This window comes from Delphinapterus leucas, chromosome 2 (genome assembly GCF_059928025.1).
Source record: "Delphinapterus leucas isolate spDelLeu-1000000601 "Yukka" chromosome 2, BTC_Dleu_Yukka2, whole genome shotgun sequence".
Classification (NCBI taxonomy): Eukaryota; Metazoa; Chordata; class Mammalia; order Artiodactyla; family Monodontidae; genus Delphinapterus; species Delphinapterus leucas.
Window position 1 is genome coordinate 148,699,201 of NC_143130.1, and position 24,640 is coordinate 148,723,840.

Here is a 24,640-nt window from a genome sequence, read left to right on the forward strand (position 1 = left end):
TGCCTGAGCTCAAAAACCTCCAATGGCCCTCATTATCCAAAAGCCCAAAATTCTTTACATCAGACACAAAGCCCACCATGGCCTGGCCCCTGTGTCCTCGCCCCCACTCTCCCACAAACCCCCTGCTTCAGGATCTCCAAGCTGCTTGCTCTCCTCTGAATAAGCCATGTTTCCATGTGTCCACGCCTTCGTCCATGCTGTTCAGACTTCTCCCCGTAGATCTCTGCTCATCTCTCAAACTCAACTCAGACGTCACCTCTCCTGTGAAAATTTCTCTGACTTCACCCTCAAAAATGATGATACTACTATATTGATGTCTATTGAGCGTCAGGTGCTTCATATTTGTTATGTCCAATTCTTAAATCCATAACCCTGAATTTATGTGCTATTTCTGTTATCCCATTTTACAAATAAGAAGATTCAGGTTCCTCCAGAGAGGATGAGAAATGTGTTTATGGTCATCCAGCTGGTAAGTGGCAGGGCAAATATTGGTATACCCTAGATAGTTAGTTAGTTAGTTAGTTATTCCTTCCTTTGCTCCTAAACCACCATGTTCATACACCCTGAGTATAGTTTTAGGTGAATCTGGCTCCCCTGAGGACCATGAACTTCTTGGGGGCCTGGACCCCCTGTCTTGTATAGCTGCCCTTCATAGAGCATTTCACCACATGTGTTAGACACGGGGATTAATGTTGTCCATTTTCCAGATGAGGAAATCAAGCCTCAGAGGAATTAAATGGTCACGGTCTGACTCTAGATTTCCTGCCCTTACATGTAATGGTGCACGAGGCATAGCAAGGGCTTGGTGTGCACTCATTGGAAGGCACAACTGGGGTGAAGGAGCGAATGAGAACCCGGTGGCCCCAGGTGCCCATCCCCCACCATCTCCAGCTGGGGGCTGGGGGGCGGCTGCTGTTTACCTGCCTCTGGTTGAATGGGGCTTGGAGGGGTCGGGGGCCCACAGGCAAGAAGAGTGGAAATAATCCAACTGGAAGCCAAGCGTCGGTTTCTGGTACTGGCTCAGCTTCCATCCAGCTGGGTGACTCTGGGTCGTTCTTTCCACCCCTTGGGGCCTCCTTTTCTAATGTCACATGAAGGGGAAGTGCTAAGATCCCACCAAGTAATGCCGGGTGGGATGTGAGATGACCCCACACAGAAAGGGGCAGCCCAGACCCTTGTGGGGTCCAGCAGCTCCTCAGGAGGCCAGGGCCCAGGGCTCCTCTACAAGTGGCACGCTGCTTGCTCTGGTGACCAAGGTGGGCCTCTGGCCTGGACTGAGTGAGTGCCCACTCCCTGTGGGTCACCCCAGCTTCTCGGCACTCCACTCAGAGTCCTCCGTCTCATGTGAGAAGCTGAAATGAACTTCCACCCCATGTGCCTTACCTTGAATGTGTTCAAGTTAAATTTTAGCTGCCATCCTTGCCTGGGACCCCAGAGGACATGAATTCCATCTGGAGTTTCTCACAGGCTTCACACCGCCTTGGCTAGCCAAACCGTGTTTGGATCAACAGCAACTTCATCAACTCATCTCCAACCCCAACCCTTACTAAATGCATTGGCGCAGCAAGAGCCCCAGGGTTGACCTTTGTGGCATCCATTGTTATGGCTGTTATACAGACACAAACAAGAGCAGGGGTAATAATTCACAGTGAAGTGGTTCTTCAACCAGAGGTCTGGAGGACTCTGGGAATCATGACCTCCTGACCTGCCTGGCAGCCTCCCACTAGCCTTTTCTTCAAGTCCCGCTTCCAGGCTCTGCCTTCTGGGAAGCCCTCCTCCACATTCTCTCTAACTCTATTTTGTCTCCAGCTTAAGACCATGTTCCCAGGTTCCAGCCTGGAGGAGAAGCCTCATAAGGGACAATGTCCAGGCCTCAAAGATCTTCCTGTCTCCCACTTGCTCCATCATACTGAGTAAGTCCCTTCACTGACCTGTTTCTCTAGATGCTCAGAAGGAAGAATTATTAACACTGAATGTGTTGAAGTGTTTTCAAATACTTAGGATGGAAAAAGAACCTGGGTAAATATAATCTTAAACCTGGTATATGGCTCACTGTGGTTGTTGGTGCCCCCTGCTCCTGGCTGGCCCAAGGTAAAGTACAAGCTGTCCTTAGAGAATTATTATGGTTACGTTCATATAAACTTAGCTGTTGGGCGTTGCTATTGGTGTCTTTCTTATTTTCGTTCCTTTCCTTTCTTTCTACCATCTGAAAGTCAGAATACATTTGCCGTCACACCAAAACTACCCAGCCTATGGCCAAGAAGAAGCTAACCTACCCCCTAGATCTCTCCAAAATATTTTGGGAACCACAGCAGGTCAAAATGTGTGAGCCAGTCAAACACCTTTCCTTGAATTATTTTGGAAGTAGACCTGCAGGCAGAAGGAGATTATCTGGAGTGAGAAAGGAATGTGCAAAGTGGTAGGGAAAGAAATGGAGATTAGAGAGACAGGGTCTCCAGCAAATACAGCCTTCTCTACAAAACAATGGTGTGGCTTGACAACCAAAGGAATAAGGTGGGCTCTGAGATATTTTCAAGTGTTTAAAAAAAGAAGTGACTGCAGAATCAGGGAAGGCCAGTGTGTGTATTTAACTCCCCCATAAATATCGATTTGTCCAACTCCCTGTAAAGAACCAGGGAAAGAATCACAGCTCTTAGATCGAGGTACATGCTGGCCCAGATGGGGAAGGGGGATGGAGATTGAGCTGCCACCTGGACAAGATGAGCTGCAGAAGGGACAGAGACATGGGGAGGAAGGAGGGAAGGAGGCGAGCAGAGCTGGAGTGCGCAGGATCCAGAGAGGGCAGGGCAGCGCACATCGGAGTGGGTGATGGTGGCCTGACTCTGAAACATTTTCTCCATCTGCAAAATGGGGATATTGGCAATGTCTCTGAGGCAAGGTGATGATTAGTCAGGGTTCTCCAGAGAAACAGAACCAGTGGGATGTATATAAATAAAGAAAGAAGTTTATTATAAGGAATTGGCTCACGTGATTAAGGAGGTGAGCGAGTCCCAAGATCTGAAGGCCAGCAGCTCAGGACCCAGGAAAGGCTGATGTTTCAGTTTGAATCCAAGCGCAGAAAAAAAGCCAACATCCCAGTTTGAAGGCCATCGGGCAGAAAGAATTCTCTCTTACTCAGAGGACGGTCAGGATTTTTTGTTCTATTTAGGCCTTCAACTGATTGGATGAGGCCCACTCACATTAAAGAGGGCAACCTGCTCCACTCCGTCTACTGCTTTAAATGCTAATCTCATCTAAAAACACCCTCACAGACACCTCCAGAATAATGTTTGACAAAATATCTGGGCACCTGTGCCCCAGTCAAGTTGACCCATAAAATTATCCATCACGCAAGGTTATGTTGAGGATGGACAAAATGAACTTGCATCTGTGGAATCAATATATATTTGTATCCATGTGTATAGATGGTAGTCAATTGAGTTAATCACTACAACTGTGCCTTTTTCTTGGCCTGAAATTCCCTCCTGTTGTTTTCTAGGTAAAGTGTGTCCTGGAGCTGAGGGAAGGGGGTAGGGACAGCCATGGAAGGGAAAGGTAAGGGGAGTAACAACCAGATAAATATTTCTGTTAGTGGCAGAAGGGTAATGGAGAGCCAGGACCACAGCATCTGGGGCTTAAGAAAAAGAGACATCTAGAGAAGCTTAAATATAGGGTTACAGGGAGAGGGACTGAGGCTAGGCCCTGGCAAGTCAGTGGACTCTCCCCTGGGGAGCCACAGTGGAGACAATCCCTGCCTTGGCTCCTTGAGGCCTGTTATTCCTATCAGTCTCAGTGCCAGGGCAGGAGGGCAACCCATCCTCACGTCCCCAGCTACAGGTTATATAAAACATGCGCTTTTTTTTTTTTTTTTTTGGCCCACGCCACACTGAATGTGAGATCTTAGTTCCCCAACCAGGGATCAAACCCATGCCCCTGAAGTGGAAACGCAGAATCTTAACCACTGGACCACCAGGGAAGTCCCAAAACATCAGCATTATACGTACACAGTACCTATAAGGTCAGAAATTAAATTAGACGAGGATTCAAAATCTTTGTTCTTGGGCTTCCCTGGTGGCGCAGTGGTTGACAGTCCGCCTGCCGATGCAGGGAACACGGGTTCTTGTCCCGGTCCGGGAAAATCCCACATGCCGTGGAGCGGCTGGGCCCGTGAGCTATGGCCGCTGAGCCTGCGTGTCCGGAGCCTGTGCTCCGCAACGGGAGAGGCCACAACAGTGAGAGGCCCGCGTACCGGAAAAAAAAAAAAAAAAAATCTTTTTTCTTATCAGAAACAAGACACTAATAGAGGCAGCCTCACTCCACAGGCTTCCTCTGGCCCTCAGAATTTTGAAGGAGGTGGGCAGGGGTGCCTGTCTCAATGCCTGGGAGGTAAGATCTCCTGGAAAGTTGGATATCTTACTCCATTATAGTAGGGCTGGTGTCATGGTTCCAGAAGTATGTACTTCTAACGATCTAAGTGCAAGTCAAGAGAATGTCCACAGACACGGGCCTCTCATAGTTCTGGACCCGACTCCACACCCCCAAGTCCATGTCCTCATGTGGGAGCTGAGCAGAGTGGCACTCAGGGCATCACCTGCGCCGAGCTCTCCAGCATTCCTTTTGTCACAAGAAATCAAACATTACTGTGGGTGATGAGCAACACTTTCAGAACTGGGCAGATTGCAGAGACCATCATTCCCCTGCTGTCCCTGCTGGGACCCCACAGTCAGGGGACCCATTTGGGTCAAGTAGGGTGGGCATGTCCAGAGGAACCAAGGGGCAGGTGGACAGTGGCCTAACGCCCAGCTCTAGAATATGGTTCCTGGGCTAGTTACCCAGACTCTCCGGGTTTAATTTCTCCTCTCTTCTGAACACAGCAGTTCTCAACCCTGGCTAAACTCACTTAAGGAACTTCAAAAAGACAACCACACCTGGGCCCTAACCCAGGCTGATAAAATTAGACTCTCTGGGGGTAGAACCTGGGAACTGGTACGTTAGAATCATTTCAGGTGATTCTAATGTGCATGTCCACTTGTTTTTATTTTGCAGTCTCTAATCTGCTGGGTTGGCATCCGGATAACTACGCTTGTGAGGATGGAGTGGAGTGTGGAGAGAGGTAGCAATGAGGCCGATTTTATGTGGCTGCAGGATTCGAACTGGAGTCACAGGAGCAGATTACAAGGAGGCAGATTTTGGTTCAGACTCGGAAGAAATTTCTGACCATTCCTGAAACACCAGCCTATGAACCACACAAGATGATCCGTTGTGTGTAAATTTATATTGAGCACGCCTAATTTTGCAGATAGATACATTAACTAGTTGAGTAGACTTTACTCCAAATAGCTTTTGGCTGTTTCCAAAATTCAAATCCATTCCCAAGAGCAATCACAGTGTCACTTACCGCAAGTTCCTTAACCTCTCTGAGAGTCCAGGGCTCCCTCCCTAAGATGGTTGTGAGGCTCAGCCACATGCTTCACTGTGGTAAGATTTCAGTGAAATAAGGAAGGAATGTGAAAGCTCCAGATTCCACTGATTGAACCTAAATGAAGGTGAATCCTCAGGCCATCAGTGAAGATCTGAAAAGACGGCATTTATTCCTAGTTCTGAAAGTAGTTTTAAGCCTGGGGTGGAGAGATCTGGGCCTGGGTTGGACTCCATCTTCCCCACCCAGTAGTGACGTGACTTGATCTCTCTGAACCTCAGTTTCCTCCTCTATTAATGGGACTGGGAGGGTCAAATGGGAAACACTCACACAGATCTTAGCAGAGAGCCTAACATTTGGCAAATGCCCCATACATGCTGATACCTTGTTAATTATTATCACCCTTGAAGTGAATCCAGAGCCTACCTAGGTGAAGGGGATAAGCCTGTGTGGATGTGTAAGTCTGGAATGTTTGTTAGGACACCCTGCCCCACCTCTCCGTGGTCGCAGGTCCTGGAGAGTCTGTTGACTTCCATTCAAGTCCCAGGCCTTTGGCTCAGGAGCTCTACTCCTGTAGAGCGTGTCTGGGCGTGAGAACAGAAGCCAAGGCAAGTGTTTGTTTTGGAACAAAGAAGGGACAAGGATGGATTTCTGGAGGCACTGGCCATTTCCGAGGAAGGAGTCATCTGCTTCTCATAAGATGGAGAGGTGGGGTGGAATCCATTTTCCTGAACTGTCTCCTACAGCTCCTGTGGGTCAGGAGAGGGACTGAGGGAGGAGTAGGCCCCTCCACAGCCAGGCCTAGACTTTGAAAATGGACTTGCATTTCTTTTGTGTCTTCCAAGGCTAGGCGAAAAGCATTTCTGAGTTGTGTGCTCCCATCTTCTCCATAACTGGATGAGGCTGTGTGTGTGTGTGTGTGTGTGTGTGTGTGTGTATGTGTACGTGTGTGTGGAGAGACAGTGTGCGTGCAGGGGAAATATTGCTGGGGAAGGTGTCTAGGTGAGCAATCCTGAGTCACTGGCTCTGGAAAATACCACCAGAGCCCTGATTTAAATTTCTAAGGGCTCTTTAACTTCTCTCCCTCACTGTGGGGTTCAAGAAACTGCTTTCCTGGACTTCCCTGGTGGCGCAGTGGTTAAGAATCCGCCTGCCAATGCAGAGGACACAGGTTCGAGCCCTGGTCCAGAAAGATTCCCACATGCTGCAGAGCAACTAAGGCCGTGCGCCACAACTACTGAGCCTGCGCTCTAGAGCCCGTGAGCCACAACTACTGAGCCCACGTGCCACAACTATTGAGTTCATGTGCTGCAACTACTGTGCCACAGCTACTGAAGCCTGCATGCCTAGAGCTCGTGCTCCACAACAAGAGAAGCCGCCGCAATGAGAAGCCCGCACACCGCAATGAAGAGTAGCCCCCGCTCGCCGCAAATAGAGAAAGCCCGCGTGCAGCAACGAAGACCCAACGCAGCCAAAAATAAATAAATAAAATACATAAGTTTATAAAAAAAAAGAAAGAAAGAAACTGCTTTCCTGATGTAGCTAAAAGTGTCAGCCTGGCTGCACAAACCCCCACACAGAACCACCCTCAAACACACCCAGCCATCATTAACAAGGGGAAGGTGATTTTTCACAGGGGTTTTGTTCCTCCCCATTCAGCATTCAGGTTCATGTTTTGCTTTAGCACCACCAACATTTCATTAAACCTTACTCAAAAAAAGGAAAAACAAAAAAAAGGCACCCACAGCTCAGAATTTGTTTTGAATTAATTATTTTATTTTTATTATTTTGTTGTTGTTAAAGAGTCGAGGGATGGACCAGGTGAGGTTCAGAGGCCCTACTGCATGTGATATTCCCAAATGTTTCTTTGAGCCGCTTGACATGGAGGGGCAATGGTAGCTCCCTCCCAACTCCCAACCATTCAGCAGCCCCACCCCTGCCCCCTGCTGTGGATGGAAGCCGATGGTGGCAGTGGTGCAGGGAAAGCGGAGCTGTCACAGCTTGTTGTAAACAGATGTCAGAGGCTGTCGGTGCCACATCTCTCAACAAACCCAAATTATGACCCCAGGATTTCCACAGAAAGAACTGGGAAGTGTGGAGACATAGAACTCATAATACCTGCAGCTTAATAAGGATGGTATGCCTGCTTCCATGAGGAACTACTGATCTCATAGCTATGCTCCAGAGGTCCATGGGAAGGTCTGGTCGGGCGGCCTTGTGTGACTTTACCAAGAATGACCATCTTGCTAGGGGTGGGCAAGAATTAAACATTTAGTGAGTCCCTTCTATGAGTCAACATTGAGCTAACAATGGGCCTAACAGCTTGACACATATTCTCTATTAAATCTTCACCACAGCCATGTGAAGTAGGGGAGGGGAAACTGAGACTCAGGTTGTGTGTCAGTCAGGATAGGCAAGGTTGTGCTGTAGTAACAAACAGTCCTAAGAATCTCAGTGCTTTTATACAATTAGTGTGTATTTGCCACTCACAGCAGTCTTCCATGCAGTGACTCCAAGACCCTGGCTGCTTTGATCTCTTGGCCCACCATGTAAACTCAAGGCCTCTTCCACAATTGCCCTGGCAGGGGAAGAGAGAGACTGGAGAATCATGCATGAGTTGCTTTTTTTTTTTTTTGCGGTACGCAGTCATCTCACTGTTGTGGCCTCTCCCGTTGCGGAGCACAGGCTCCAGACGCGCAGGCTCAGCGGCCATGGCTCAGGGGCCCAGCCGCTCCGCGGCACGTGGGATCTTCCCAGACCAGGGCACGAACCCGTGTCCCCTGCATCGGCAGGCGGACTCCCAACCGCTGTGCCACCAGGGAAGCCCATGAGTTTCTTCTTCAGCCTGGAAGTGAACATCTGCTGTCATTTCAGTTGCCAGAACTAGTCCCATGGCCCCACCCGCCTCCAAGTGGGCTGAGTCTTCCATGTGCCAGGAGGGGAGAAGCACAGGATATTGGTGAGCATAGGATGTTGAACACAGGGAGGTTTAATAACTAGCAGGTAGTGGTTGGCAGAACAAAGGTGTAAACTGAGTTCTGCCTAGAATCAAAGCTCTAGGTCTGTCCATGACACTTGGAGCCAGTGAGAGGACCCCTTCCCTCCAACCTCGGTCAGCAGGCCTTGTGTGAGCATCCTTGTGTGACCCGCTGGGCACAAAGGCAGTCATTAAATAGCAACAATAGACCCTTGTACTTCTACAAAGCCTCCCCATTTTCAAGGCTTCTTAAAGTACGTTGCTTTACCAAATCCCTAAAACACCATAACGAAACAGAAAGGGAAAATTTCGTAGCCCCGCTTGTTGAGCTCCACATCTCAAGAAGCCAAAACCAGAAAGGTGAAGAGACCGGACACGCTCAGAGCTAGTTTTTGAAAAACCCAGACTAGAACCTAATTCTGATAAAACCTCATTTAAAACTCTTCCCAACCCATCCCACTCTCTGTAACTTTAGTATCGGGAAAGACCACCCTTTCCCCCAAAATTATCTCCTCTCCTCTAAACTGCCACCCTCAGGACACCATGCCTTCACTGGACCCTCCTCTGGGGGATGTCATCATTAATGCATGCAAAACAATTAATGTGTCACACTGTAAAGCCTTAGGTTTAAGAACATCTGAGACAGAATTTAGATAATGGACAGAACAGGGTAAATGAGAGAGTGCAGGAAGGCTGAACTGAGAAGCCACTGGCCTTGGTGAGATGTGGATAAAGGGGGAGTCCATTCCAGGTGGAAATTCCTTCCTAATTCTCTCTTTCCTCTGTTCTAGTCTATTGCATTTAAAATTTTACTAAGTGCCTTTCCACATACTATTTTATTAAATTTCCTGAAAAATTCTATTAGGGAATTGAGAGCTTGGTCAGATCTTTCTTCTCATTGGACAAAAAACTGAAACCTACAGACGATAAAGTGATTTGTCTAGCACCAGAGCAAACTAGAGCCTGAACCCAATTAAAGAGGCAAAAATGTTAAAGAGTAATAATCGTCGATTCTTGTGCATATGTGGTGAAACTGTCACATTTAGAGCTACCTGGTAGCGTATAAATTAATACATTTCATAAAAAAATCAAGCTTTTAGTATGAAATATTTCATACATATAATGGATTTATATATGTATGTGTGATATTTAGGACAATAAAACACTATATCTATCACCCTGCTTATTACCAGTGTTCTAAAACATTAGGTCACTTTAAATTATAAAAATGATGTATACTCTCGGCACAAAATTCAAATCATGCAGAAGATAGAAACTTTAAAGTCTCTTTTCTCATCCTGTCGACCACTGAATCCCACTCTCCAGGATAACCACTGTTAACAATTGAACACAAGATCTTAATTAAGTTCATTTTGGAAACAATCCAGAGAGATATATATGTACACACATATATATATCAAGAGTCTAAAAATGTCTATAACTTTTGGTCCCGTCACCCCATTGTGGGAATTTATCCCAGGAAAAGACCTCCTAGGATTCCTTCCTTTCCTAGAAATGGCCAAGCTCATTCCCACACAAGTCCTTCCCCTTGTTGTTTCCTCTGTCTGGAAACCTGTTCCGCCAGATTTGCTCATGGCTGGAAGTCCACTCAAGTCTAAGCTCAGATGTCACCACCCCTGAGAGGTTGCCATGGTCACCTGTCTAGACTGGCTCCCTCTCCCCACAAAACCACCTGGCACAGAGTAGGAACGTACATCTGAGTTAAGAGGATAAATGTCCACTCATGAAACCACCATCTGGTCTACTTAGATAAGGGATATTATTTGACTCACCTTGGAACCCAGGCAGCTACTACTGCGAAGAAACAGCTCTTGCTGGCTTTCAAGACTCTAAGGACCTGGCAGTGTGGAAAGTCACCAGCCAGAGGCCATCCCGACTGTCCTTTCTTCCAGCAGAAAGGCTGCCTTTCAGACGTAGATACTTCAAGGTGGGCTGCCTTCCCTCTCAACCCTTTTCTTTCTTGGCTTCTAAAACAAACAAGAGGTAAAGAAAATCGATGGCTGAGAGTCTCTATCAAAACAACACCTAGTCCTACTTAACTAAGCTGAATAATTTGAACGCTCTCAAGTCAGACAATGGAAACATTGAGAGTTTCCACCAAAACAGAAACTTGGCCAAGTGGGAGGGATATCCAGAAGCCTCCACAGCATTCTGAGTTGGCAGGGGAAGTCTTCTTGCTTAGCCTGGGGGTAGGGAGAAGGGGTGAGAAAGGGAAGCCTAGGTCCTAATCAGAGCTCCACAAACCCTAACTTTTCTTTTTTCCTTATAGCAAAATAAAACATGTTTACAAAATAAATTACATAAGGAAAAAATCAAAACCTCACATAATCCTGCCATCCAGAGAGGCAATATTTTGTGGTGTGTCCTTGCAGTGTTTTTTTTTTCATAGCATAATTGTTTAAAAAAATTAAAATGTGATTATACTGTATACTTATTGCCTCATAAACTGCTTTTTTCACTTAATGATACACTGTGGACATCTTCGCTTGCCATTAAATACTACTCAATGCTGTCAATTTTTTTTTATAGCTGTTTAGTATCTCATTGTATGGCTGTATCATCTAACAAACACCCAGTCATTGGAGATTTAAGTTGTCCCCAGTTTTTATAAGCAGCTTGTCAATGGCTGTTTCTGAAATGCATTCATGATTATTTCCTTAGGACTAATTTCCAGAAGTGGAATTTCTGTGGTAAAGGGTATTACAATTCTAAGGGTTTTTTTATGCAGCTGTTGTGGACAGCACATTTATATGTTTGAAGAGCATTAATAGACGTGGTTGACTACCTTATTCTTGGTCTCTTCACCTATATTTTTACTGAGTGTAGTGACACAGAGCTAGGAACAGTACATTCAGATGGGAACTTCTGCCTTCAAAGAAGCTTGTAATTTTTTTTTTATTTAATTTATTTAATTTTTTTGGCTGCGCTGGGTCTTCGTTGCTGCATGCGGGCTTTTCTCTAGTTGCGGCGAGCAGGGGCTACTCTTCGTTGTGGTGCGCAGGCTGCTCTCTGCGGTGACTTCCCTTGTTGCGGAGCACGGGCTGTAGGCGCACAGGCTTCAGTAGTTGTAGCACGTGGGCTCAGTAGTTGTGGCTCACAGGCTCTAGAGCTCAGGCTCAGTAGTTGTGATGCACGGGGCCTTAGTTGCTCCACGGCATGTAAGGTCTTCCCGGACAAGGGCTCGAACCCATGACCCCTGCATTGGCAGGTGGATTCTTAACCACTGTGCCACTGGGGAAGTTCAGAAGCTTGTATTTTAAACAAAATCTTTTGATTTTTGATCTGGACAAACATAAAGCAAATCAATCAAACAGAAAAAAAATGATCTATTAATTGATCAAATCAGTTAAAGACAAAATTAATGGGAGACCCTGATCTCCTTTGTTTTCTATCATTAAATAATTACTTAACTAATTACTGAATTACTTAATGCGTTAAGTTTGCCTTATGTGAATTTATGGTTCACGTTTGCCTTTTATGGCATGCACTGATGACTGGCTGCCTAGTAGCCTTTTCCCATCTCCTCCATATTCTGCTTCCTATTATGGACAATGAAAAGTCAGAAATTCACTTTCCCAGATGCCCTAGCAGGTGAGGGTCGCAAGCCTTTGCCCAATTAGAGCCAAGGGGACATTTCTTGCAGGGATCTGGGAAAGTTTTTTCCCTGTTTGACAAAAGGAGAGAGTTCACAAAACAAGCTCTTATCACCTTGGCCCTTCACCCCATTCCCAGGCTTTGAACCTTGTCATATCAGTGCATGATTCCAGGAGCTGTGGCAACTGTCTTACAATCATGAGGCAATAAGCATCAGGATTAAAAAAAAAAAAAAACCCTCTGATAATTGTTAGTCCTCAATTACATCAGGGGGGCTGCCGAATCTACCCTGGATTCTAGCTCCCAAAGTAAATATCTTTATGGCTTAACTTAGTGGTTCTCAATGTTAGTGGTTAGGTGACCACATTCGAATCACTTGGGAATTTTGTTAAAGTAAGACCGATGCAATAGGTCTGAGACTCTGTATTTTTATGGACATCCCAGTTGATGCTGATGCTGCTGGTTCAGGGACCACACTTTGAGTAGCAAGCATCACTGTTTTATTGGCTTGAGGCATCTCAACTGGTACATCCTTTTTCTGGATGCAAAGGTCACCCTCATTATTTCACAGGTGTGGCTCTGGGAACCATGAAACAGCAGGAAGGATTCTTTCCTACCGAGGGTCCATTAGCCCTTCTGAATCATCAGCCCCTAGTCAGAACCGGGGGATACCTAAATTAATGCATTATCCAGTGGTAAAGTCCTGGGTCCTGAAGCTGTAGACTGTCTGCAGATGTGCTGTCCTGCACTTGCTGCCCCAGCCAGACCGGCTTTTCTGACCAGATCCACCCTGACAGGCAACCTTAGGCCAAAGGGGTTGTAACTAGAGCTCATCCTTTCTTTGGGGCCCGTTCTCTACCGGCCTCCATCTTGGCTCTGCTCTTTAGGTGGCATCTTTCTCTTTGGTTGCTGAAAGTCAGGTTTCCAAAAACAGTGATGGTGAAATTTCAGGCCACAGAGAAAGAACACTGGCAGAAGCCCTCCATTTCCTTCGGAGATGTCTACACATTTACGCTTTCTTCCCTCTTTCCTTCAGTCTCAGGAAGGACATGCCGGCCTCCTGCCTAACACAGCAGTCCCCAGTCTGTCACGTCTGCTGCTCTGAAACCTCTCAGCAAGGTCATCAGTGACCATCTGGGTTCTCCTTCTTCTCCCAATGGGCTAGTCCATTTCTCTATTCCCTTGTATAGCAAAATCTCTCAGGTAGATTGGTCTGTCCTTGTATCTCCATCTCCTTCTGTCCCATTCACTCTTGTACTCACTCTTGTGAAGTCTAAGTCCCCACCACCCCTCTGAAGCTCTCTTGTCAAGGTTGTCCATGACCTCCAACTTGCAAGTCTCAGCGTTTTAGGTTGGTCCCTATCTTACCAGCTGATCGAAGCTTTTGGCACAGTTAAGCCCTCCCTCTTTCCTGCCTGTCTGAGCTCACTCCCATCAGCACACCCCACTCACATGGTTTCACTCTTACCCTCACTGGCTCCTCTTTCTCAGTCTCCTGGGTTGGTTCAGCCTCCTCTTCCTGACCTCTCCATGGTGTAGGCCTGGGGCCCAGTCCTCACTTCCCTTCCCCTCCCTTCTAAGTTTCTCCAGGGATCCCACCTCTCCCATGGCTGTCAGTCCCATCTACAAGCTAATGAAATGTTATCTCCAGCTTACCTCCCCTCCCTGGCCCCCACCCCGGGTCTAGACTCGAAGCTTCACATCTCCAATTCAGAATTCTCAACTTCTCCTCACCTGCACTATTGACTTAGAAGCTCATGCGGCGGGACTTCCCTGGTGGCGCAGTGGTTAAGAATCTGCCTGCCAATGCAGGGGTCATGGGTTCGATCCCCGGTCCAGGAAGATCCCACATGCTGCGGAACAACTAAGCCCGCACGCCACAACTACCAAGCCTGTGCCCTAGAGCCCGCGAGCCACAACTGCTGAGCCTGCATGCTGCAACTACTGAAGCCCGTGCGCCTAGAGCCCGTGCTCTGCAGCAAGAGAAGCCGCCGCAATGAGAAGCCTGCGCACTGCAGTGAAGAGTAGCCTCTGCTCTTCATAACTAGAGAAAGCCCGCGCCCAGCAACGAAGACCCAACGCAGCCAAAGCTAAATTAATTAATTAATTTAAAAAAAATCTCTAGTGTTTGGACCCAGACATCAATATTTTTTAAACATCCTCAGAAGATTCCAGCAAGCAGTCAAAGTTGGGAATCAGTGCCTAAAACTCATTCCTCATGCGCAGGAGAGGCAGTCCTCTGGTGGCCAGAGACTGGGCATGGGAGTCACACAAGTTTGGCTCTTGACCTACCAGCTACATGATCGTGGCCAGGTTACTTAAGATCCCTCTGACTCAGTTACTTTACTTGTAAAGTGGTGGGGGGCTGGTACTAACCTCACAGGTGTTGAGGAATTGTATTAAGTGAAGTGACTGATATGTAAAAGGCATTTAATATATCTCATTATTTTTAGTCCATAGCTCAAAGTTCCCCTCATTGGTTGAGTATACTTTCCAACATGCCCAAGGAGACCCCCCTCACACACACACACACACACACACACACACACACACACACACACCACATTTTAAATTATTTTTCCTGAGGCTACATAAAACCTATTGTAAGCCTTGTCAGTTCCCTTCTTGCCTCTCACCATTTCCACCTAGTTTCTTGAAACTATAATACTTATAAGGTTGACCTTGGGTGCCATCTTAGAAGTCCCTGTCTGTCCTCTTTGGTTCTGATTTGCAAGGCACTGCTGCTGTTGGTGGGTCCCCCTGGGCAGGACTTTATCATTTGGAGTCTTCAAATCCCTGGTTAGGAATGGGAGGAGAGTCCACACAGCCTGATGAAAATATTATGTTTCCTTGCTTTGGGCTAAAATTATCTCACCCTATCATGCTGATGGGAAGCCCAGGCAGTTGAATGCCTTCGGTTAATTAAAATGCAAAAATAAATCAATGATTACTTATTAAATACATTTTTCCTCAACAAACCTCTCAAAGCTGAGATTTCTAGAGAAAATGGGCCGTACAAGGGATCACTGGTAATGGTGTGGTCAGGGATCCCTAGACAGGACAGGACTTTAGCCAGTTCATATTCAGGCCTTGGGGCTCAGGTTAAAACCCAGGAGCTAGGGCTGTTCTGGTGGGAAGGGCTGACCTTTGTACTCTGAGGAAGTCAGGAGGCCACACCCACAGAACCTGTCTGCTATCCTAGGCCAGGACTAAAGTCTGAGGTGAGGGGTGAGAGCTGAATAATTACAGGGAAACCATCATGGTAGAGCCTTTGACTTAATAGACATGATTAATAAATACCATCTCTGAGCTCACACCATATGCCAAGCATTTGACATACTTTCTCTTGCTAAGTTCTCCCAACAGCTCTATGGATTAGGTACTAATGTCTCCAGAGAGAGTATCTTCATTCATTCATTCAAGACTATTTATTGAACTCATATGCTCAGTCCTTTTTGGAAACAAAAGCCAACACATTCCCTGCCTCATGGAGTTTACCATCTAGTGGGGGAGACTAATATTACTTGGATAACGCACAGATCAATGTATTAGCACACTTTTGTCCACATGCTAGATTGACGTATTTCAGGCAGCCCCTCTCTTGCTACCATATAGAAGTGCTGTATAAACACAAGTAAAACATTTGAAAATACACAGCTGAGCTCAAAAGAAAAAAAGGAAAATCCTCAGATTCCAAAGATAGTGCAAGAACTCAAAGTCAGAATGAGGAGTGAGAGCCGAGACTATGATTCATGGGGTTTCGACTAGATAAAGGCCCTAAGTCCTGGAGCCTAGAGTTCTAAGGCCCTTTCAAAGATAGGAGGTAGCCCTAGGCTGTTTGAGGCAGGAGGGCAGGAATTTATCCCTCTGAACTTATCCTTTTAAGGCTTAGAGATTTAAAGAGAGAACTAGTCAGGGAATAAGAAGCCTGGGAAAACTCTACCAATCAGGCCGGCAGGAGGAGCAACAAAATTTTCTCACTGTCCTGAGCTTGGGTGGGAGAAAAGTTCCTGTGAAAGATGGAAGGTCCAGGCCTGCCCCACATGGAGGGGAGAGTTAGATGGCTCCCACTGCATCCCCTCCTTGGTGTGCCACTGGTCCCAGGACTCCTGTGCCAAAAAGTTAACATAAAAGTTAGTCCAGGGACTTCCCTGGTGACGCAGTGTTTAAGAATCCACCCGCCAATGCAGGAGACACAGGTTTGATCCCTGGTCCAGGAAGATCCCACATGCCACAGAACAACTAAGCCCGCGCACCACAACTACTGAGCCTGTGCTCTAAAGCTTGCGAGCCACAACTACTGAGCCCGTGCACCACAACTGCTGAAGCCCGCGCACCTAGAGCCCGAGCTCTGAAACGAGAAGCCACCGCAATGAGAAGCCCGTGTACTGCAATGAAGAGTAACTCCCACTCTCCACAACTAGAGAAAGCCTGTGTGTAGCAACAAAGACCCAACGCAGCCAGAAATAAATAAATAAAATAAATTAATTAAAAAAAAAAAGTTAGTCTGGAACTTAGGACCCGGACAGAAGCAAAACCTAAAGTACTCTGTAAGGACATTTTCACAGACGTCCCACAACAAAACAACTCCCATTGAAGATGAGTTCCTAATCAAAAATTATAAACCACAGAGGGAAACAAACTACCATAAGAAATAATCAGTAAATATAAAAATATTTTTTAAAATAAACAAAAAATACAGAAGAATTCACCCCCTAAGAAATGGAAAGAATACAAAAGAAATCTGAAAACCTAAAATAAACATTTTAAGTGATTATAAAGAATTTTTTAAAGAAAAGAAATAATAGTAAAGAATAGGATACTATGTCCCAGTGCCTTGGGACAAAATTTGGTCATGAAATGTCTCCCAAATATTCGTTGAATTCCTGACCAAGAGGAGGATCTGAGAAATGGAATATTTCCTACCATATCAGTAAACAAAGGATGTCACAGTCATCAGCGATTGCAGCCCTCCAACCAGCCTGTGAGCCTTGAGGAAACTCAGGAAGGAAAGAATACCTGCCATCTAGCAGCCGTCAGACTGTGGCCACTCCCAACAGTGAGACCTGAGGAAACTCAGGATGTGAAAACCCTGAGGAAACTATGGATGTGAAAACAGAAGATACTGGCCCCAGATAGCTGAGGTGCATATCAAAGGAATGATTTCAGTGAGCCCAGATTCTTGCATCTTCCCATACATAGAAAGATGCTAAATTCCTTAACTTGGGATATCTGGTTTTCTTTAATTAACAATAACCTTTTGATGTTCCCAACTACCTGCCCTTTGTTGCAAAACTCCTCCTTGGAGCAGTTCTCTCAGGGTTACTTGAGATGCTGCCTCCTGAGCTTGAAGTCCTAAAATTTCCGGCCAAATAAAACATAACTCTCAGAAAAAAAAAAAAAAAAAAAAAAGAATAGGAGACTATGAAAAAAATTGATGGAACACAAGCAAAATAGTTTTAGAAATGAAAAATATATTGGGTTGGCCAATAAGTTCGTTCAGGTTTTCCTGTAACATCTTATGGAAAAACCCAAATGAACCTTTTGGCCAACCCAATTTTTAACAAATTATTTATTAAAATTGATAGATTGAAGAGCAGAATAAGACACAGCTAAAGAGACATTTAGCAAGTGGGATGATTCCTCTGAAAAAAATCACTCTGCCATTAGCATAGTGAGAAAAACAAGAGCGGAAAAATATGGAAGCAACCATGGCTAAGAGACACAGAGGGGAAAAAAATGACAAGATCTAGCACACCTTAGCTAGCATACCCAGGAGAATAGAGGGAGAATGGGAGAGGAGCAATATTTGAAAAGATAATGGCTGGGAATTGATCAAAGTTTAAGAAAAACCTAAATCTTCAGATTGAATAAGCACCCCAACCCAATTTCTGAGAATAAATAACAAAAATTCACACCTTAGGCACACAGTGCAAAATGTGGAAAAGAGCAAAACTAAGCAGGTAATATTAGAAAGTGTCATAGTTCTATGAAGGAGAGAGTCACAGTCCTAGAATAGCGTGTAAGCAGGAAGCGGGGGGAAGGAAGGGGGTGCTTATCTTCCCTAGATGTCAGGAAAAGTGTGATTATTAATTTTATGTGTCAACTTGGCTAGGTTATTGTACCCACTTGTTTGGTCAAATACCACTTAGATGTTTTGGTGAAGGTATTTTTTAGATGTAATTAACGTTTACAATCAGTGAATTTTAAGTAGGTAATACTCCATACTGTGGGTGGGCCTCATCCAATTAGTTGAAGGCTTTACGAGCAAAGGCTGAGGTTTCAGAAGAAGAAGGAAGTCTGCTTCAAGACTACAACATAGAAACCATCCTTGTCTGGGTTTCTAACTTGCTTCCCTGTGGATTTCGGACTCAAGACTGCAGCATGAACTTTTACTGGAATTTCCAGTTGGCCGACCTGCCCTACAAATTTCAGACTTGCCAGCCTCCACAGCCATAGGAGCCAATTCCTTAAAATCTCTCTCTATATCTACAGAGATAGAGGTGACAGAGATATTCTGTTTCTCTGGGGAACCCTGACTCATACAGAGGCCTTCCTCAGGCAGCTGGGGGTTTGAGTGAGGTCTTAAGGCTGAGGAGGCCGCCTAATTCCGTTAATTACGCAGAAGAGAGGGAGAGGAAGAGCTTGAAGAGAGAAGGGATGGCTCAGGCCCAGGCCACGGGTCTGGGGACAGGTAAGAGACATGAAGCAGGACCAGATCACACCAAGCCTTGAAAATATTTGGGGCTTTTCCTTAGGAGCTGCCGGAAGTCTGGGCACGGTTATAAATAGAGGATGTCCACAGTTACAGAGCAGACGTGATAAGCCTGGGGTCATAATCAGGTGTCCATACCCCAGAGTCCATGTCTTTCCACAGCACCACCTTCCTCCCACAGAAACCAGTTGGGGACGTCTGCTGTTATCCATCTGTCCAGCATATATTCTGCCCTGCTTTAGAAAGCAGCACCCAGATTTTCATTTTAGGGGGAATCTCTCTCCTTTTGGCAGTCTTGGTTGTCACTCCAGCTCCCTCCCCCAGGACTTTGAGCTCGGAGTGGAGTGATGGACACAGGGCTGGAGCTCTCTGCCCATGACAGGGGGGCCCAGCACTGCCCCGCGGGACCTGCCATGGAGAGTGCTGTACCATCCCTAGTCTGATAGGTTTGTCATTTTCCTCCATTTCATGCTAAAATACATGCCTAACTATTAATCCCCTGGAGTGATCCCGTGTTCACTTGAGTTTGAGAACCACTGAGCGAGAGGAAGGCAGGTCCTTAGGCAGAAGCCCAGGGCCTTCCAAATACCCATCCACCCTGAGTTGCCCACGATCTCGCTTGCCACAGGGTTTCCTCTACTTTCTTTAAAGTGAAGCTTCTTTAGCCCGAAGTTTGTGAATACATTTGCCGCTGTGAAGCCTAAATGAGACGGTGGGGGGCTGAGTCCCAGAGCCAACTTCAGGGCCCTGTGTGCATAACGCCTCTGCCCTGAACTCCACGCAGTGACAATGACCTGCGTCCCAGACCCTCAGGGCACACTGACCTTGACCAGCACCAACCTGACTCCTCTATAACCTAGGATTTGCGCCGGATTCCTGAGAGAATATCTCTTAGAAAAGGAGGACAGGAGCTCCTGGGGTGCAGGCAGAGATTCAGTCTCTAGTATTGTGCCTGGCACTAAAGGGCTCATCTACAATGCAAGGGCGTAGGGGACAGAGGAAGGACAGAGAGAGGAGCTTCCTCACCTTCTACCTCTGAGAAGATTGAAAACACCGGGATCCTTTGTACAAGGCTGACATGCAGAATGTGCCAGAATTATTTAAATATTGAAATGCTTCCATGATGGTTGCTAAATAGTCACAGCCCTGAGCCCTCCAAACACAATGCTCTGGCCACCCCTGTCCCTCCACAGAGGCCCTCCCCCACCTCCAGGACCCTGCCGCAGTACTTCAAATTGAAGTCAGTTCTGTTTGATCAATGCCCTTGCATGCCAATTGCTGTGTGCAGTGTCACCCGACTCATGAGATTCCCATACACAAGACACCAGCTGCTTCCTGGCTGAGGGGTTTGGCATGGAAATTGGCAAAAGAACCACTTAGCTAAGACCACAGGGTAGACCCATATGATTATAGCCACAGTGAAATCTGGTGTCATGTGGCATTACTGCTCAGGTTCTCATGTGCAAGGAATGGCTGCCACAGGGTTTTGGGGGGTGCCGGGCTGTCTGAACTTTAATGGAAAAACCCTTGACTTGAGTCCTGCTCTGGTTCTGAATATCCTAGCGGTGTGAACTTGAGCAATTTATCTAACCTCTCTGAGCTCCTACAAAATATCCCTTGCACAAGGTTGCCAGGGAGATGAACATATTGAAAATTTAGGAGCTCGGTCCCCCGCCTCAAGGTCTTGTGCTAAATCCAGACCTGTAAATATAGCAATGGAGGACCTGCCCCCGCCTGCTGGCTTCTGCTGTTCCCAGAAGTACTCCCAGTCCCTGGTGATGGTTACCAGGACACCAGCTGTAACCAGGTGCTCCCTTGGCCAAGAAGACACTCCCCCACACCCCTCCTCTGAGGGCCTGCGGATAATAAGCAGGAAGTGGCTGAAGGGCATGGTGGCCCACATGCCTTTTCTTTGCCCTGCCTGTTTCCTGGTGATCAGGGCTCACTGTTGGGGGACAAGGGGAGGTGGTCACCTCCCACTATGACTCATCACTATGTAGCCAGTCTAGTCTCCTCCAGCCCCATCCCACCCCAACACTCACACACACTACACAGTCAGGCACAGTCAGGAACACATACACTTACACACATTCAGACATATGCTCACATATTCATATACACTCACACATACACACATGCACACACCTACACTCACCTGCAGTGCACCCACACTCACACACACACTCATACATATTTATGAACACTTGCACATGCTCACTCTCACCCGCCCACACGCACCTTCAGACACACACATACATGCTCACACCCATTCACATATTCACAAGACCTGTAAAAAGCGCAGTACGGGCTTCCCTGGTGGCGCAGTGGTTGAGAGTCCGCCTGCCAATGCAGGGGACACGGGTTCGTGCCCCAGTCCGGGAAGATCCCCCATGCCACGGAGCGGCTGGGCCCGTGAGCCATGGCCGCTGAGCCTGCGCATCCAGAGCCTGTGCTCTGCAACGGGAGAGGCCACAACAGTGAGAGGCCCGCGTACCGCAAAAAAAAGAAAAAGTGCAGTACATGAAATAGTTTTAGATTTTTCACACATTAAAAAAAAATTAATAGGGACTTGTTTTAATATTTAGTAGAGAAAAATGACAACCCTATGAAACCCTATCAAACTAGGGATCTCACAGCAAAGATTGTTTAGGACAAAGCGAAAAGAAGGTTGGACAAGATTTAAGTAAAAGGGAGTGAGTTGGTTTAAAGGGAAATGCTGAGTAAATCATGGCAAAATTTGTGTGAATGATCCCCCAAAGCCCTCAGAAACATGGTGCTGATGGGAGTAGAGGGTGAGGGCTCTGTATGGAACATGTGGGGAGAGGAGGCATGCCAGCCCTGAAGGGAGACTTGGGGAAGGAGAGAGAAATTTATCAAGTTTTTCTTTTATGGCTATTGCTTTCTGTGTCCTATCTAAAAAACCTTTGCCTGTTCCAAGCTTGTGAAGATAGTCTCCTATGTTTTCTTCCAGAAGCTTTAGAGTTTTAGCTTTTTTTGTTGTTTTTTTTTTTTTGCGGTACGCGGGCCTCTCACTGTTGTGGCCTCTCCTGTCGCGGAGCACAGGCTCTGGACGCGCAGGCTCAGCGGCCATGGCTCACGGGCCCAGCCGCTCCGCGGCATGTGGGATCTTCCCGGACCGGGGCACGAACCCGCGTCCCCTGAATCGGCAGGCGGACTCTCAACCACTGTGCCACCAGGGAAGCCCGAGTTTTAGCTTTTTATGTTTAGGTTTGTGATACATTTTGAACTAGTTTTCGTGTGTGGTACGAGATAGGAGTCAAGGTTCATTTTTTTATAAGTAACTTGTTATTCCAGCACAATTTGTTGATATAACTTTCCTTTACCCATTGAATTGCCTTGATGTCTTTTCCTTTTTTTAAAATTAATTAATTTATTTATTTTTGGCTGCATTGGGTCTTCTTTGCTGCTCCCAGGCTTTCTCTAGTTGTGGTGAGCGAGGGCTACTCTTTGTTGTGGTGTGAGGGCTTCTCATTGCAGTGGCTTCTCTTTTTTTTTTTTTTTTTTTTTTTTTTTTTTTGCAGTGGCTTCTCTTGTTATGGAGCACGGGCCCTAGCTGAGTGGGCTTCAGTAGCAGTGGCATGCGGGCTCAGTAGTTGTGGCACATGGGCTTAGTTGCTCCACGGCATGTGGAATCTTCCCGGACCAGGGCTCGAACCCATGTCCCCTGCATTGGCAGGCAGATTCTTAACCACTATGCCACCAGGGAAGTCCCTGCATGCTTCTGATCGATATTCTGTGTCTGCCCCTTCAGCTTCCTCCTTCCTGCTATTGTGCTCCCTTGCTCTCCAAATTTCAATTGGATTGGCCAACAGGGGGCACTATGAAGAGATAAGAGGGCAGGAAGGGAGAGGTCAGGTATTTGCTCCCTGGCTCCTTTCTTGCTAGTCCAGTTTGTCAGTAGCTGCATTTCTCCACATAAGCCACAGCTTTTGTCAGGTGGCCCTCCCTTAGGACTCCAGTTCTGGTTGATTCAGGTTGTTCTCGCCACTTGCCCCTCTTGCTAGAGATTGGGGCTTTACCATTCCTTACGGTAACTCATGCCCATACCTTGACTGAAGACTATCTTTAGTCACCTTTTTTGAGTCTGCATCTGGTTCCTGCAGGGACCCAACTGATACAGTAATCTATGGTGTACATCAACCACACTTTACCCATTTACTTCACTGAGACAGACCTTCCCACGCCCCTGGTTCTTCATCATCCTTAAACATTGCTATGTTGAACCACTTCATGCAGTTTTATACAAACTTATGTAGCAGTTTCAGAATTTACATAGGATCCTTGTGCAGGAGCAGGTCCTAGGTAGGTCTATACCTTGTTTAACTAGACACTGAGTGGTTATGCTTCAGAATAGCAGCATCAGCTGATCTGCTCACCCAAATTTCATGGGAGTTCCCAGCCACCCATGTTGATACCAATGCTGGGTGTCACTCAGCTTTCTAATTTTGCCAGTTTATTAGGTGTAAAGGGAGATCTCATTGTTGTTTTAACTTGCATTTGTCTGATTACTCATGAGTTTCAGCATCTCTTCAAGTGCATTTTTAGTTTTTGGATTTTCTCTTTTGCAAATTCCCCATTTGTACTCTATTATTTTCCTCAGGGATTTAAGATTTAAAACACCATGTAGGCAGCAGTGGGCAAGCTTGGCCTTTGGGGAAATCTGTTTGCAGTGTTTACACTTGGCAAATGTTTCCCCTGCCTTTCCTCTACCCCTTACTCCCAATGGATCCCCATTTGCTGCCTAAGCCTCTCCCCCGCCCCTCAGCAGTGACCTTACCAGTACAGGTGCAGCCACTAGCTGAAAAGTCACTCAATCTCAGACACTCAGCCTTTTTCATCTATAAAAATAGAAATTGACATAATTACCATGAGTAGGTCATTTATTCATTTAAATGAGCTGGACACTAGGCAGGTCTCCTGGTTACAGATACATGCCCTTGAGAAACTCATGGATAAGTATAATCCAGTGAAGCTAATACTACAAAGGCAGTCTGGGCTAGATGTGGTAGGTACAGAGAGGTCATTGTGAGATACAGTATGTGAAGTCAATTTGAATAATAAACAGAACTGCTAGCATTTAAGCACTTGGAGTGTGCCAGGCACCATAGCAACTGCTTTATGTACATCGTTTTATCTAATTCTAACAACAACCCTTTAGCAGTGCTTCTGAAAGTGTATTCTGCTGGCCCCTGGGGGTCCCAAGACCCTTTCAAGGGATCCTGAAAGGTTTAGAGTATTTTCATTATAATACTAAGATATTATTTGCTTTTTTACTGTGTTGACATTTTCGTTGATGGCACAAAAGCTATGGTGGGCAAGACTGCTGATGCCTTAGCACAAATCAAGGCAGTGGCACCAAACTGTATTAATGGTCATTGTTTTCCTCACCACCACATAGCTGCAGCAAAAAGATTCCAGTTTCACTGAAGAATGCCCCTGATGAAGCGGTAAACATTATCCATCTTATTAAATCTCCCCCAAGTACATGTTTTACTATTCTGTGTGACAGTGGGAAGTACACAGAAAGCACTTCTGCTGCCTTTCAACGACTGTCTCAGGGACTAGTACTCATATGACTGAGTTGTGAGCTAGATTAGCCACCTTTTTCCTGGAACATCATTTTTATTCTAAGGAATGCTTGACAGACAAACCATTGTTCTTCATATCTGGACGTTTGGCAGACATTTTGTTGAAAATAGACAAAATGAGCCCTCTACTTCAAGAAAAACAACAGTATGATAGAAGTTTGGAAAACTTGTATCTGCCACTATGATCTTGACAGCTTCTCATGCTTAAAGACTTTTCTGATGAAATCGGCAGTGATATTAGGCATGTGATTTTTCTAGGTTGATAATGAGATGTGTCAACTTTCGGAAGATTTGCATATTCTATA

At 46.2% G+C, this 24,640-nt stretch overlaps 1 long non-coding RNA gene across 1 annotated transcript; it reads right to left on the minus strand.

The window, feature by feature from the left end:
- Positions 1-753: 753 nt before the first annotated feature.
- Positions 754-23,505, minus strand: LOC149750319 (uncharacterized). Its single transcript, XR_016392207.1, has 3 exons — positions 11,203-23,505; positions 10,190-10,384; positions 754-8,264 (listed from the first exon to the last, which is right to left on the minus strand). It is a non-coding gene; the product is annotated as an uncharacterized LOC149750319 (long non-coding RNA).
- Positions 23,506-24,640: the final 1,135 nt, after the last annotated feature.